The sequence below is a fragment of the Mesocricetus auratus genome, unplaced genomic scaffold (assembly GCF_017639785.1).
Source record: "Mesocricetus auratus isolate SY011 unplaced genomic scaffold, BCM_Maur_2.0 Super-Scaffold_100022, whole genome shotgun sequence".
Taxonomy (NCBI): domain Eukaryota; kingdom Metazoa; phylum Chordata; class Mammalia; order Rodentia; family Cricetidae; genus Mesocricetus; species Mesocricetus auratus.
This window is the reverse complement of record NW_024429203.1, coordinates 20,152,891-20,169,895: the sequence shown is the minus strand read 5'-3', so window position 1 is coordinate 20,169,895 and position 17,005 is coordinate 20,152,891. Positions and strand designations below refer to the sequence as shown.

General features: G+C 42.4%; 1 long non-coding RNA gene across 1 annotated transcript in view; it reads right to left on the bottom strand.

Annotated features, from left to right (window-relative positions):
• LOC106021092 overlaps window positions 1-17,005 on the bottom strand; it is a 120,378-nt gene that overhangs the window by 66,735 nt on the left and 36,638 nt on the right. Inside the window, exon 3 of the long non-coding RNA XR_005870266.1 lies at window positions 1,103-1,178. This is a non-coding gene — a long non-coding RNA (uncharacterized LOC106021092). The remainder of the gene's footprint in view (window positions 1-1,102; window positions 1,179-17,005) is intronic.

The following is a 17,005-nucleotide window of genomic DNA, read 5'->3' as shown; positions in this document are numbered from 1 at the left end:
AACCTTGTATGTAATACCTCCAGACTATGTATACATAATGTACCTGAACCTTAATAACTTTGTGTATAGACTTGGGTCCCATTCTCAAGTCATCTGGACATATTTTAAAACATTTTAATTTTTTAAAGTCACAAATTGAAACACTTTTCAACAATTTCAGTTAAGAAATATTCAAACTAAACCATGACTAGTGCATCAATATTTTCAATATTTATCACCAATGAACTAAGATCTATAAAGTGGTACATTGTCTCCTTCTCACAGTACCACATATAAATTCCCAAGATACCTTGAGACCACAGAAGAACTCAACCCTGTGTTTCCTTTAGAGCCATCTTTCTATTTTTCAAACACAGGCTATAGGGCTATAGATTCAAATATACTAAGATTGGCATCCAAAAACCTAACATTTCAAATCCAGAAATCACAATAACGACCAGGAGAGGATAAGTTTGCTTGACTTTCCTGAAGTAGCCATTGAATGCCCTCGTCTAGAAATTTCTTTGTGCTGGAGACAAACATGGGAATTTATTCTTTTTTCCCAAAGGACATTTTGGTTCATTCCATGAGACAAGATTTCACTGGGCTCTATCAGATAGCAACCAAGTGGGAAAGCATGAGGCTGGCATTTACAAACAAAGGAGAAGGTCATTTATCAAGACCCAAGATCATGGATGCTGTAAACCTTTCTACTTGTCAAGAAGTGGTTCAATGACACCAAAAGGAAGCTGCCTGGATCCTGAGAGCTGTGCTCAACACCTACCTACTGGGTGGATACTGGAGAGTTCCTGAAAGTATTAGTTTGTCACCAACTCAAATGGAAACTAAAATATCAATAACAACCTTCTGAGATGTATATGAAACCTCGTATGGTGAAATTTAGAATATATGTATCCAAATAATCACCAAGTTCAAAGACAGTGCCTACTATTTTCAAATGAATCCTGCCTAAATTGCTTTCAAAAGTAGCAAACTCCATAGGTTGATTGGTTATAAAATTATAAAAGTTAGTGTATTAAAAAGAATATGTTTTCAATGCCCTTAAAATTGCAGTATTTGAGGAAATGGAAGGTTTGGCATAAATAAAGAAAAATGTCATTACCTGGAAAAACCAGCTTTGTCTGAGTAGCTATAAAGTGGCCTCCATGATACCAGTGTCTTAAAATCATCACCCATGCCTGGAAAACAAGACATTTAAAATATTTTTGTAAGTTGATCAGGAGTCACCTTACACAACTTTGGTTTTTGTTTTTGTTTTTTTTTTTAAGTTGGTTCCTTCTTTGTCATTCAATTCTTTTGTAAGTTAAATCATAAGTAGCATCAGATGAAGGGTAACAAGTAACATTAAAAAAAACCCTAAATCTATTCCTAGAAAAAAAAAACAACACTGGAACATGCCATGCTTATTTCTAGAGTGACCCATAACAAAAATGTTCTACAAATAAGTAACTTTCACATCCCCCACCCCTGGAAATTCCCTGGCTACCAATGGACTGTAAAAAGGATTTTTACCAGAAAAAAAAAATCATCAAATAGGAATGTGAAGTCTCAGAATATTCCCAAATTCCAATGTTTTCTACCAGACTGCTTGCTTAAGAAATGTGGCAAAGAGGCCACTAATAGTCAAGGATGGGAAGGCATGATGGGCACACAGGGTGATGATCATTTGGCACGATGCCGTACCCCAAGAGAACCCTCTAACTTTCTGATTGCTCATTAGCTTGGGAGATAACTAGTCTCCACCAACAGGGCTGTGCCAAAGGAGCAGGTCTCTCCCAGTGATTGGCTCCCAGGCCTGGCCCTCTTCTCCCACAGCAGGGCTCTTGGCTTCAGCTCCATTGTCCTTTCATCCTCCACTGGACCACAGTTTCCACTCAGACTTTGCCTTATTTCCTTGTTCCTTCACTAAGGGAAGGTGGACCCACTGTGTGGCTCCCTGATGACGAGGACTCTGAGTTCTGCATGCCTTTGGACTTGAGCGTCAAGTCTGGGGTGATGCCAGCAACTGTGCCTACAGAAAGGTATTGCCTTTTACTTTTAAACATGTATGTCCTACGGACATTCTTTATTCTGAAACGACAGGGTCAGTATACTGGGCAATTTTTGATAAAGAAAAGAAGATAGGGAGAATTAGAAAAAGGCAAAGTGAGACTTATGAAAAGAAAGAGGGAGGGAAGGAAGGAGGAGGGGAAGCAAGATAAGGAAAAAGAAAAGAGCAAAGAGAGAAAGAAAAGAAGGGAGGGGAGGAGTTTGTTCACATACACCCTTCAGCATTCTCCCTGACATCCAGCATCAGGAAGCAGGGAGAGTTTGGCTTTTTTAATGCCTTTTCTTTTACTCTCTGACTTCTCTCTTTTGTGTGTGTCTCTCTGTGTGTGTGTGTGTGTGTGTGTGTGTGTGTGTGTGTGTGTGTGTGTGTGTGAAGATCCAGATGCTTCCACAAAAGAAGCACATAATCCCAGCACTCAGGAGACAGAGGTAGGCAGGTTTCTGTGAGTTTGAGGCCAGTCTGGTCAACAGAGTGAGTTCCAGGACAGCCAGGGCTACACAGAGAAACCATGTCTCCAAAGCAAACACTAAAAACAGCAGCACAGCCAGCAGTTGCTGCTCCCAGGGTAGTTCTCTGGTGCCCCTCACCATGCTTCACCACACTTTTTGCTCCTCTGATATTGCCACAAGGTCCCTAGACTGTGGTATGAGAAAACCTCCCTAGAATACAATATAGCACCGAAGCTGAATTAAGTCTTTTCCCAGGAAAATCTGAATTGGAGGGAGGGAAGAGTCATCCCACAGCAGGGCATGACTTTCCTGTTCTTTCAAGCCTGGCTAGGTCAGACATAGCCACTTAGAATTCTCCCACTACATACTCCCATACTAAAAAAAAAAAGGAATTTAAGAAAAATGCAAATGACAGCATGTGTAGGTCAGCTGAAGAACAAAGACGTGAAAACGGTCTGACAGAATAAAGTCAGTTGAAAAATAAGCTCTCAGATCATTTGAGTGGTGTGGTTCTATTTTTCGTAATTAAGGAAATGTCTGAGCCTACTTAATGTTCCCTGAAAACAGATGTAGAGCTGAGATCAAGAACTGGAGAGCGAGGACTAGGACCAAGTTTGCTTTCGACACACTTGGTGAAACAAAGGAGAAAGAGGCTTCGTCAGCCACAAGCTGCTCCGTGTGCAGCTGGCTAGGAAAGATGGCTTTCACTCTGGGAGGGATCAAGTTTGCTCACAGTCACAACCTTCCTTCCTTCTTAAGACGCCCAGGTGCCAGGCCACAACTTGTTCTCTAGCTGTATGGTCAACAAGGCAAGGGAGGGGGATGCAAATGAAGAATAACGGGACTCCAATTCTGACACAGAAATATTAGTCGTCTGTTAGTTCTTTAATACTTGAACGGCGTGTTGCACAAATGTTCCCAGGAGGCTGGCCAACCTTAACACTTTCTATTCAAAGCCAGTTTTTGTTCTTGAGAAGGCATAGCACAATCAGATTAGAATGTGGGGGTGCTGAAGAAAAGATGAAGTCGCTTGCACTCTCTAAGGAAGAGAATACATAATCTACAAAGGGCCAGTACATCCTCGGAGCCGTGCCTGTTGCAGTCAGATCCCTGGCCTGGGGAACGTCTAGAAAAGCCAGAAGGCTCCACAATGATGCACTCAAAAAGAAGCAACCACCTGCCCTGAGTGACTAGATTCTTACGAAGCATACGGGGCCATACATAGTTACCCCTACACACCTGCATGTCACCCTACAACCAGGAAGGTCCGATTTCTCATCTGAGCCTCCTGATTCCCACATTTCCTTATTGATAACAATGACCAGGTAAACAGATTACAAATTTATACAGTCATTAACAAATAAGGTTTAGAAAGGCAAGACCCCTGTGTTATCCAAGTTAGTTCTTTCCAGTCATATTCTCATTCCCTCCCTCTCTCCCTCTTTCCCACATACATACCACACACACACACACACACACACACACACACACACAATCTGTTGCCTGCTTAACTGTATCAGAATGGCAAGCCACATCTGTTTGTAAAAGAGACAAAATCAAAATCAAACCTTAATTTTTTTTTGGCTGTGTTTCTCTTCTCTTTCACCCCCCCCCACTCTAAAATCAGAAGGGGAGGAAAGGACAATGTTAAGCTCTCACCAGGCGTTGGCCCCAGGGCAGTGGGCTCGTCCAGGCTGGCAGGCAAAGCGGTTTCACCCAGTACAGAAGCATCTAAGGGTGTTTTCCTAGAGTATGCCCAGTCACACCAAAACCAGCCTAGCAAGGCCCCGGAAGTCAGGCTCTGCTTGTGACTTTCTAGCTGTCTTCTCATGGAAACTGCAGGGGCCTTTGGCATCTGGCAAGGGGTGATTGGAGAAAGGAAGACAACGTGGGAAGGAGGGACAGAGAAGATGGGAGCTCGTTAGTGTCTCCCCTCTTTTGTCATACACGACCATATCACACATGTCACACACAGAAGCATGCAAGGGGGGCAGCTAGAGACCTAAGCAGGAATGCATGAAAGTGGCCAGCAGCAAGGGCCTCTGTATGTCTCCCTCCCCTCACAGGGGCCTAGATTTCTGGAAAGTCCCCGATGATCCACAGACGCACAGTGTAAAGAATCAGAGCTGTGTCTATGGGTTGGGGGGGAGGAAGGATCTAGAAATGAAAGCCTCCATCTTCAGCGTGAAAGATTTTGCCCCAGCAGAAGGGAAAGAGCAGCCTGTTAGGGCTCTCAACTCCCATTTCATTTGGGATTTGGAAGAAACCCACACACACTGAGGGAGAAATAAATCCAGACAAGTTGCTAAGGAGACTTGTGTAAACTCCAAGCACAGACATATTTCTTGGCCTTTCCCCTGCAAGGCATCTCCTATTCTGAGCACGCAGCTCTGCAGCAGCCTTGCACCAACCTCCTGCATTAATCTTGGCCTTAGCCGAGCAGACTGGCAGAGCTCGCTGGCTGGAGATATCACATTGTTCAAACGTAACAAGTTAAAGGTGTGTGTGTGTGTGTGTGTGTGTGTGTGTGTGTGTGTGTGTGTCAGAGAAAGAGAGACAGGGAATGTGAGAATGTGTGTGAGCCTGTGTGTGAACCCGTGTGTAAGCCTGTGAGTGTATACATGTGTGTAAGAATGTGTTTCTGTGAGAAAGTATGTGTGTGAGAGAGTTCAATTGTGTGTGTGTGTGTGTGTGTGTGTGTGCGTGTGGTTGTGGGGAGAATGTAGAGGAATCTTAATTTGAAATTTTTAAAATATCAGTGTTGAACAAAGCATATTCACACTAAGGAAATGCATAGGTAAAGCGTGCAATTCTGTAAAATTCCCTTTGCCTCTACATTTGGCTTTTCTCTCTGCTCCTAGACTTTCCCTTCCTTCGTGTCCAGTTAAAATCCTGTCCTGTTGTATCTGTAAGCAGAGCTCCTACCCCTGTACATGTCCAGGCGGGGACCCAAGTTTCTAGAACACAGCACATTCTATCGATGGGGTTTCTGCCCTTCTGCCTTCCTGCTTTGCAGAATCCCAGAGTTCTCGGCCCTTGCAAACACACAGAGACAATCCTGAAGGCCTAGAGATCCATTCTGCTAAACTGCGATGGCAGCTAGCCTTGGGGAAGAGAGCTTTCAGACTGAGCATTCTCTTAAACAGAGAACTCCTCCCAGAGAGACACATCTCCAGGCACAGCTGATATCTGTCACCATTTGATTTAGGGGGAAATTAACGTTTTCTTGTCAGACAGAGATGTTTGTGCTGTAGAAGTCAATATTTTCTTTTCTCAGACTCCTCTATTAGAATTTCTGTGATTTTTCCAAGGACGGAGAGAAAGTAGAAAAATATATTCCAGACCATTGTTCAGGGTGCAGTGGTAAACAAAAGTGTTCCAAAGTCTTGCCTAGAATATGTCTGTGTTTTACTTGTATATTGGCATGCATGTTCACATGAATGTATTTGTATATATGTTTTGAGATGTGTGTGTGTGAACTCAAGAACACACACATTTTTATGTGTGTATAGCTTGGGCATGGGTCTGCATATATGCACCTGTGTGTTTTATGTATTTGTTTTGTAGGTTTATGTCTGTTTAATATGTTCGTATGTACTCGTGTGTTTTCTTGTATATACATTTGTGCATGCCCCTCTTGGGGTATGTGTGTGTCTCACTGCCCCACCATGGATGACGATATTAGTAACGCACACACAAAGATAGCTGAGGGATGGACACCTGCTCAGGACCTCTCCAAACCAGGAAGGCTTACATTTGCTACCCAATGCAATAGGTAAACCACAGTGACAGGCCACCAACCAAACACCCTGGTGTCACAGTTTTTGGGCGGGTGGCCATGGATGAGAGACTGTATTAAAAACGGGACAAAGTGTCTGCATTTGTGCAGAGGACTGGTTGTGTCCCTTTGTGCTCTAGGAAGGCTATGCTGCCGACATCACTTTACTCTGCCGACCTTTACTTGGCTTCATACTTCAAGACTAAGGCAACTCGCTCTGCCTGGGTTAAGTCAGGGGGCCAACCAACTCTGAGGCTGACTCTTAAGATAGCAAAACGGAGACTTTGCTCCTGTCATTCTAGAGGCAAGAGAAGACCTGGTAACCGGTCCTACCTACTCTCCTTTCCCCCGACAAGACTCCAATATCGTTGGGCCTCTATTCTAGTGAAGGGGTCATTTATGTGTTTCTTCCTACAAAGTGTTTCTCCCTCAGATGCCACCTGGCACTATACCATCAAGACTCAATCAAAATGAAAACTGAACTGCGAGATTTGATCAGGGTGGGCAGGCCCCAGCAGGTGATGGGACAATTGCCCGGAGTCCTGGTTAGGCTGGAGGCAGGAGGGGGATACTTGCAATTTTTAAAATATTTTTGAGATTATAATATAATTATATCATTTCCCCCTTCTCTTTCCTCCCTTCAACACCCCTTATACCCTCCACTTTATTCTTTCAAACTCATGACATCTTTTTCTTTAATTGTTATGAATGCATATGCGCACACATTTCTAAATACATAAATACAATCTGTTCAGCCCATGTAGTATTACTTGTACGTGTGTTTTCAGGGCTGACCGTTTGATATTGGATAACCAACTGGTACTCCTCCCTGGGGAGGACTGTGAGTCCCACTGTCAGCATTCCTTAGCTGCCTGGAGTTCTTTGTCTAGGGCTGAGGTCCTGTGGGCTTTCTTGCTTCCATGTCAGTGTGTCTTTTGATATTCATCCTTGTTCAGGCCATGCCTAGGCAACCATGCACTTTGTTTTTCATTTGTCCTTGAAGCCACAGTGACCAGAACCCCAGAAATCCTGCTTAGCAGCCCATTAGCCTGCTTTTCCCCTCCTGCTGGGGCTGAGTGAATTGCTTCCTCATGATGTGGAGAAATATTTGTCAGGAGTGCTGCACAGACTTGCATCACTGAAGAGAGGAAGAATTGATTTACAAGGACAGCACAGTCCCCATTTCTGATGTGAGGTTTCTTTCCCACGTATATCACCCCAAAATGCTTTCCTTGGTAGCTTAGCTTATTACTTTCCAAAATTCTCCTAACAACAGAAAACATATGAGATAACTTTCATTCCACTACCACCTGCCCTCCCTCCAACTCTGCCATCCTTTGTGGAAAAGATATTAGTCAACAAAAGATCAACATGGCTGAGATAGCCTTAAAGGGAATCCATCTAGATGTGTACACTGTGAACTCAGATATCTTTCAAATTTCAAATAAGGCAGTTTTCACATTACATTGGGAAATTCTGTAAGGAAGCCTTTGAAGTGTGGGGAAGAAACAGGAGACATATCAACAGTGGCTGGCAAACTAAACCATCATTCAGATATGTCTCAAAAAATAAAGTAATTCAACTTCTGCTTTGAACATGGACGTAGGTGAACATTCACACATAAGTTCTATGATGGTTAATATTAATGGCTAACTTGATAGAATCTAGAAACACTGAGAGATGGACTTCTAGAGATATCTGTAGAGGTTATCATTTTTGAAAGATTTATTTTTATTTTTAATTATAAGTATGCATGTATTCTGTATGTAGGTGTGTGCAGGTGAGTGCAGGTATCTGCACAGCCAGAAGGTAGCGGATTCCCTGGAACTAGAGTTACAGACAGTTGTGAGTCACCCAATATGGGTGCTGGGAATTGAACTTGGGTCCTTTGTATGAGTAGCAAGAGCTCTCAACCAGCAAGTACCTCTTCAGTCCCATGATCATCTTATGTTAACTGATATAGGAAGACTTGCCAGCTGTAGGTAGTCCCTTTCTCTATCTGGGATCCAGGACTACATACATGGAGAAAGAGAACTAAGCAGCCACAAGCATTCTTGACTTTTTGTTTCTTGATTGCAAATGCAATGTGACCAGCTACATCAAGCCTCTGCTGCTGTGACTCCCCTGCTATGATGGACTACTACATCCTTTTCCTTCTTAAGACATTTTTGTTGGGGTATTTTATCATAGCAATGTAAAAGAGGCTAAAACCCATACAGATGCATAAACCAGGCTTAAGTGCTAACCACCAAACCTATCACTATTAACCTTGTGGCTAAAGACCACACTTTTTCACATTTTGTAAACTGACCTTCTTTCAGTCCACTCTGAGATTTAATCTCATGGGCTGGATACAGGAGAAGAAATGGAATGCTCCACTTTTTCATCTTATATGAACTAATGTTTCACATCATCCAGCAATTTTGAAATAAAGAAAAGCTGAGTTTTTCCAAAGCTGAGGCATTATTATAATGACAACCATGGGATTCAGATTCCTAGGTGTGGCTGAAGGACTCTGGGTGTGCTTCTTTGTTCATTCCGCTTTCCTTATTGGTCAGCCACGGTAGGTCACCTGGAATTCCAGGGCACAGGACACACCAGCCACATGTACTCCTGCAGTCATCAGATTGGGTCAAAAGTGATGAAGTACCCAAACGGTCATATCAAGAACTGGCACCAGAGATCAGTCAAGGCTGAAATGGCCTCTATAACAGTGTGTTCCAGTCAAGTCAGTGCAATTATGCATTCCTCTAATTCTGACCACGAGTGACTGATAGCAGGTCATAGGCTCACCAATCTGGAAAGTGGAATGTACATGTCTGCTACATAAGGCGATTATCCACGCTAACTGGGTTTCTACTTGTTTCTCACATGGGACAGGACTGAGAGAAAATTCAAGATGGAAAGAGAGGAGTGGTCCAAGTTCAAAGTGTCTCCTGGTACATGTTTACTTGTTTTCTATATATACTTAAATCAAGTGGTTATTAACATATAATATAAAAATGACTAGTTTCCCCAGGAAGAGTTCACATGTTATTCTTAGGCAGAGCTAAGCTCCTACTATAATCACATCTATATTTTCATCCCACATACATGATGTATTGGTGACATTTAATATAGACCAGACATCACCACATGGATGGCTTATAAAAGCACGGTCATACTTTCACTTTCTATGGTGTAGTATTTTGGAGTTCGTAGATAAGAATGGGTGGGGTATGTGGGCAGTCTTAAACCCCATGTACAGGACTCCTCTTGAAACATCTCCAGTGTAACTTGAAGAACTCTGATGCCAACCTCTTTTTTTTTAAAGTAAGTGACTTTTATCAGTTTGGACTGACTTGAAGAAAGATTCTGAACCTGAATGTAATCTCAGTAGGAACAAGTTTTATCAGAACTAGCAGTCTGTTATCCTACAATGGAGGAGGAAGGTTAACAACAATGAGATTTTGTCATTTCCAATTAACCCTAAATTCTCTTATGTCACCATGTCTCTACCTTTCTCATGACAACAAGGGAAAGGTAGTCATGAGCTTCTAATGGAAGATACTTTGAGATGCCTGAAAACAATTATTTTCACTACTGTATCATCTCTGGACATTCTATCTAATAAAGAGGTACGATTTTATCTTACAAGAAATAAGTCTTACAAATGTCATTCACAACCCTTGGAGTATACAGCACATTATACAGGAGAAAATCAGGAAAAGAAGGACCAGACAAGTCCTGTCATCACTGTGAGAAGTATGGCTATCGATGACTAAATCTGTGTCAAAGGCAGAAAAAACAAAATCTATTAGTTTTAGCCCTGGCTCACTTAAAAACAGCTATGTCAGAAAATACATTTTTTTTTACCACAAAAACCTTTCCCGGGATAATGCAACCAGAGAGACCAAATGTGCATGGCCATGTCTCTTGCAAAGCCTGGAGGGGACCTGGCATTGGTGAGGAACAACAAAACAGGAGCACTGGCATTTCCAAGCTCCTTCCTGCTAGAAAGTAGCAATGACAGTAGTAATGACAGAACAGAAGGACAGCAGCTTTGTCTTTTACTGAAGGCACTGTTACAGCAGAGGATCCAGAGACCTTGGGCCCTAAGAAGCACTAGTCCTGGTGCAGAGTTCTCACAGGAAAGAACTGAGTTCATTCATGGATTAGTACCCTTAAGAGGAGGGAAAGTTTCTGCCAATGGTCAGTGGGAAAAGCCACTTTTCAGATATCAATCCTAAAAATGACCACACCAGAGACTTCTTCTTCATCCAAAGTTCCCTAGTGAGCTCATATGATGGGCTGTGAAAGCTACCTTCCAAAGAGTATAGGTAGGGAGCTTTCACAGGGAAGACAGGTATGGGTACATACCCACGGGTAAACAATCTTATTTCTATTTGTCAAAAATGAAAATGAAGGCTCTTACTGTCTTTGTGCCCAATGAACCAGCATCCTGTCTATAAAGATGGAGGCCTTCTAGCCAATGAACACTGGCAACCCATCCTTCTTTGAACAGGCTCACAAGGCCTTGTGAAGTTAGAGCATCATCTAGCTCATCTCCTAGTCACTTAGGAAGGCTTCAAATGTGTTCTACAGCTCAGCTCCATTTCCAGTGCATGTGGCAAGTGGACATGAAGAGCTGGGGCTACCAGATGTTTCTCAGTGACCTGTGTGTATACATCAAGTCAAGTCACTGATGAGTTTTCCTTGGGACCCAGAGCTCTAGGCAGAATTGGTGACCACAGCAGGCAGGAGGCTCTATCTTCATCAGCAAAGCAGGAATTTTCAAGAAGCCTTGTAGGCTTGACCTCCAGGGGGTAAACCTAGTTAGACATTGGAAATAAGATACAATAAAAACTCTGTCTGGAACAGGTTTACACAAGATCCCCTGAGTCAGAGAAATTATGAGAAATTCTATCCAGAGTTCAGCTGGGCATCAGGACCATCCTTACTTTCTGCACATCTGTAAATCCTATTAGTGCTTATGAAACAGGATTGCCTGCTGATAGATTTGGGAGCTGCCTTCCCACTGAAGAGGCCATGAAGACATGAGCAGTAACATATGGCTGTGTGCACCCCCTGCTCATAGCTTCCTTTGTGTATGTGTGTACAAGGGTGATATGAGGAAGCGGACGACAAAAATGTAGGGTGTCCCCAACCTAAATGCTACACCTATGCACACACAGGAGCAAGAGTCTCTGTCTCTACAGCAACTACAGTTTACATTTATTTGTTGCTAGGTGACTTCTCAAACTCAGTTCTGAAATTTCCTCTTAGCAGTTCTTGGCCTTTCTAGACCCATGACTGACAGACAAAGGTATCACCAAATGCTCACCAAGCTAGTATGAAAGCCCCAAGAGAGAGAATCCTCTATAACTGCCTTTCCTGTGGCATGTGAAGGCAACAACATGGGACTGGAGAGTTGGCTCAGTGGTCAAGAGCACTGGCTGTGCTGCTTTTCCAAAGGATCCAGGTTCAACCACATGGCAGCTCACAACTGTCTGTAACTCCAAGATCTGACACCCTTACACATACATAAATGCAGGGAAGGCAACGACACACATTTAAAACAACTATAATGAAAGCAACAACATTCTTGCTTCAACATCTTAGTGGAGGGTTCTAGAATGGTACTTGGTACTGTGCATTTCCCCTTCCTTCCTATTAGACTTTTAGTGAACTAGAATGTCACTTGCCTGAGCACATACATTCACAAATGGACTGTGACAGAGAGGCTCCTAATCACAGCAATCAACTAGGAAATTAAGTGTTAGAATGCCCATTTTCCCACTTGAAATTGGGGCCTAGACCATCACCATGTCTTGTACGAGACCCAAGCTGCCTCTTGAAGAAGGACCAATGCCATGGTTCCAACATGGGCTTTGTGCTTTATGACATCTGAGTTTCTTTCCCAGAAAATGACTGCAGCTCAATTCAGTTTTGTTTCTGTTCTGACGGCTGCTATTAATACTCCCTATTTACAGAACACATACCTCAGAGGAGCTCAAAACATTTACAGAAATTAGCCAAGCCTTGTAACATCCTGTCAAGTGGGCAGGCACTATATTACTTTTTTCATTTAAAAGGAAGAAACCAGGCTATTAAAAGGGCAAATATCTTTGCTTGCTACAGGCACAGGACCCATCGCCCACTCACTTCCAGGGTTCTACTGAAGCTGCCAAATGGGGTAAAAAGTATTTATTTACACTGTGCTCATTAGCTTAGGACTCTAGTGGTTTTCAGAGACACATATAAGACTGTAAGAATCCTATACTTCTATACCAGGATACCCCGTAGCCAGTATGAAGAAAGACTAGGACAAGCATGGCAGTTCATGCTGTATTCTCAGAACTTTAGAGACTGGGGCAGGAGGATTGCCATGAGTTTGAGGCCAGCCTAGGCTATGCAGTGAGTTTTGGGATAGCTTGGAATACATGAGCACTATTTTGAGAAAAGCAACAATAGACTAAAGGAGATAAGATAGACACAAAGAACTGACTTGATATCATGAAGATAGATACATAAAGGGTACAAAATGAGATGCAGAGGGTTTTATGATTGTCTCTGCAGGGAAACCCCTCGGATTATGTTCTTGTCAGGACGGGCTACCAGAAGGTAGAGGATGAAATAGGACAGTCAGATAAACTGCATGAACCACACAATAGAGAATGATGGAAGAACCACCCTTGCTGTTAACTGCTGTTGTGTGGGTTCAGTGGGGAGGGCGGGATTCCCGGCTCTCCAGCTCCAGGCACACAGAAGAGAAAGGCCAACTGACTGAGCAAAAGAAAATTGCTCAATGAATGACCTAACCAGGAATTAATTGTTGAGTCAGAAAACAAGGACACAAGTGTGAGTCACAAAGAATCTTATGTATTGTTTGGACATCTGAATGTAGTGAGGACACATCATCCTTTGGGAAGAAACAAGGCTAGAAAGTTCTGAGGCTTAGATTCCACAGGAGTGTTTCTTCAAGTGCAGCCTGAGGACCACCCAGCCAAGTCCCCTGGGAAGCTGAGTAATCACTGAGATTCCTGGGACCCACCCAAATCTGAACCAGATTCTTTGGGATGGTGATCCAGAAATATGGATTGCCTATAAACACACCCACTCTCTCTTTCTCCCTGCCACTGCTTTTATGAATTGCCTGTATTTAGAATATATAACCTGATGTTCTGTTATGGATATACAGTGTAAAGTGATCAACACACGCTAATTAACAGATATGTAACACAGTTGCCATCTGCTCCCCTCTTCCTACCTCAGTTTCCCTCTCTCTCTCATCTTTCCTCTTTCCCTTCCTTCTCTCCCCTTGCTTCCTTCCCTCTCTCTCCCTACCCACTCCCTGCAACCCTGCCCCTCCCTCCTTCTCTCTCTCCTTTCTTTCTCTCTTTCTCCTTTTTTTTTAATGGAAAGGATACAAGATTTACCCATTTAGCAAATAAAAGAATATGTAGAAAAATGGACTAAAAGATATAACACTACTAAAATCTTCATCCTCCCAGAGAGATCTACAAATCAATGCAATCCTTACCACAACTCCAATGCTATTCATCACAGAAAGAGAAAAAGGAAACCCTGAAATTCATAAAGAAATACAAAAGACCCCTAATGTCCAAAGCAGTACTGAAAAAGAACAAATTCATAGGTATTATACGTCATTATTTCAAAACATGCTACAAAAGTACAATAACCCAAACATTGAGGTTCTACATAAAAACATAAATAAATAGACAAATAGAGCATGCTAGAAAGCCCAGAAATCCACACCTTATGGTAAACTTACTTCCACAAGGTGGAAAGAACCTAGAGTGAAGAAAGAAGCATCTTTTGTCTTCCAACCAACAGTGTTAGGAAATTTGTTTACACACATTCAGAAGAGCTAATTGGACCCTTATCACAAACTATACACAAAACCAACCCAAAACGTAAAACTTAGGTATAAAGCCTGGAACTATAAGCTGCTAGAAAAAAAAAGCTTTGAATAGCTTATTGAGGCCTATACGGCAGCTGATGACATGCTGAGAGAATTCAAAATCTGGCCAAATCCTGAAAAGGGTGAACATGGGTGATTCTTAGCAAACTTCAGTCTGCCTCACAGTTTGTTCTGAAATGGGGCTCCTCTTTGTTCTAAGTTGTTCTTGTGCCAAAGAGAGACAGGCCTTGGGCAGCTCCATGTCTCACCTCCCGATGATTAACCCTAAGATGACCCTGGGTGTGGGCGGACTCCCTTCCTTGAGGCTGGGAGGTGTCTGGAAGGGTCACATACTTGCATCATCAGTGCACTGATGTTAGAGGGAATCAAGGGCCAGGTGCTGTATGTCTTGACTGACCCAGGGAAGCTCTCTGGAAATTCACATTTTATGAAGGTCCCAGGCTTAGATGGTTTGGACCAAATGGAGATTATTATGTCTGTAGGAAGTGAACTTGGGTTTGAAATCCTGATCTAGATTATGAGACAGATGTTAATGTATCTACAAGAAAATGTAGATTACTTTGCAGAAAAGAGGGGTGTGTATAAACCAAGTAACAGACCTTCTTCCTCTTGAAGAGGACTCAGAGAAAAGTGGCAAGGATCTGGAAGGCAGAACACATGGGGCATCATTGCCAACTGACAGCAGCCATGTTGGACCTGTATTTAAATTATCTGACTATTTTATCCTTTGAAATTAAGTAATTATAAAAACTCCCAAAAGGCTTATTCATATTGGACTTGTTTTGGTTATAACATCAAAATCTTACGCAATAAAAAAATAGACAGGTGGTTGGCATTGAAGTGAAAATCTTGATCACAAAGGATATGATCAGCAGAATAAATAGGCAAATTAAAAGAATATTTTCAGACTGTATGTCTTATGTCTGTTATGGGGTTCGCTCCTTTTTTGCCATAGGTAATAAGTCTGAGGATAATGGAGTTAGCTCTTTTCCCAAGTCTGTTTGAACAAATCATAATCTTTCTGGAATTTAGCTCCTTTGCTATGATGAATGGGCTACATTTGAATGACACTTTCAATGACAGAGTTCTTTACCCATGGCTGCTTCTGTTCCCTGACTTGAGGTGCAACGTGGACTATTCGAATCCTGGCTTGAGCTATCCTGAAGTTGCTGGGTGCCACCGGCACATCTTCAAATGCAGAGGCTGCCTGTCATTTGACTTTACTGCTCTGTTCTTTAGTTATTAAAATCAGTGAGAAGGGATTCTCTGAGCACTGGTTCTAAATGGTTATGCATGCACATTTTATGTTTAATGCATTGATAGTTTAACTATAATACATGCCATAACATAATAACTTGAACCTATAACCACCCCCTCTCTCCACACACACACCACCACCACCACCACCAAGAAAACATTTCTTTCCAGCCTTGGGGAGTGATGGAATAAAAAGAATGCATGCAGCCATGTTATTGTGACAGCCAAGGGGAATATGGCAGGTCTAAGGATGGCAGGATCCTAAAGTAGCAGGTGATAGTGTCCTCAATAAATCCAGGCTTTAGAAGGCAAAATCCATCAGTCTCCTAATGGAGATGAGCCTACAGAAATGAAGAAGAGTCATGGACAGAAGGCTGTGAGTCTCCACACAGAACTTCTACAGAAGCTCAGCCAAGGGAGAGAACTTTGGAGCTGCTGTATCTGGAACTGTCATCCTTACCTTGAGTATAAAATTGGAAAAGTAATAAATGGGCACTCCTAAGGTTAAGGAAATAACTGAATGAAACAACCCAAGAGTCCCTAGACATGTGACTTGGACACAGCAGGAGTGAGTTTTAAAAGTTAACTAACTTTCATACAGCATAGTGGGTTGTCATCTGTGACCTCTGGTCTTGCTTGTAGGCTCAAGAACATGGAGTAGTGATGTGGTATTTAGGACTACTCAGTGCACTGTGCTTTTGGAGTTCTCAAAACATTTTAATTCTAGAGTTCCGATGTTATTTGTGTTCTCTATATTACTCTTCATAACTAAAACAAAACTTCATAACTAAAACAAAACATGAATGGTGAGTCCTTTTGACATGGAATCTAAAGAATCTTTCAAAGATGCCTGAAATCGACCCTACTTTTTAAGGCCAAAATTATTGACAGAAATAAAAGTTCAGTGGTTCAGAACTGTTTAATTCCTAGGGTATAGGACACTGAACAGTAAGTACCAGGTAAGTAAACATTGTCTGACCACATGGCTGGTGTATCTATCCATTGCAACACAGAAATAGACCTTTCACAAAAAGATCTCATAGCAGATGAATGCCAGGGGTGTTATTGAACATCATTGGTCAGAGTTAAGGGAAAATGGGCATGAGTTACCCTTCCCACAGTAACTTAGAAATCTATCATCATTTTTACAAAGCACATTGCTACAGTTAGTAGTGCTGCCTACAAATGTCAGGGGCTGCCAATGGGATAATATTCAGGGGTGGGGGAAGGGGACTTTAGGAGTTGAGTAAGTCATGAGGTTTCCTTGGCATGAATAGGACCAAGTCCCACCAAACTAACTTCATATAGCACATGGTCTCTTGGCCTTCTGCTTCCATCAAATAAGGACACTTCATTCCTCTGTATAACCCATCCCTCCCTGGACACTTCAGTTTTGGCTTCCCTCATCTCCAAAGCAACGAGAGATAATTTCTGATTTTTATAAAGAACTCAGACTGGGGTTGGAGAGGTGACTCAGTGCAGAGGACCTGAGTTTGGTTCCCAGAACTCATGTTGGGTGACTTATATCTACCTATAACTCCAGCTCC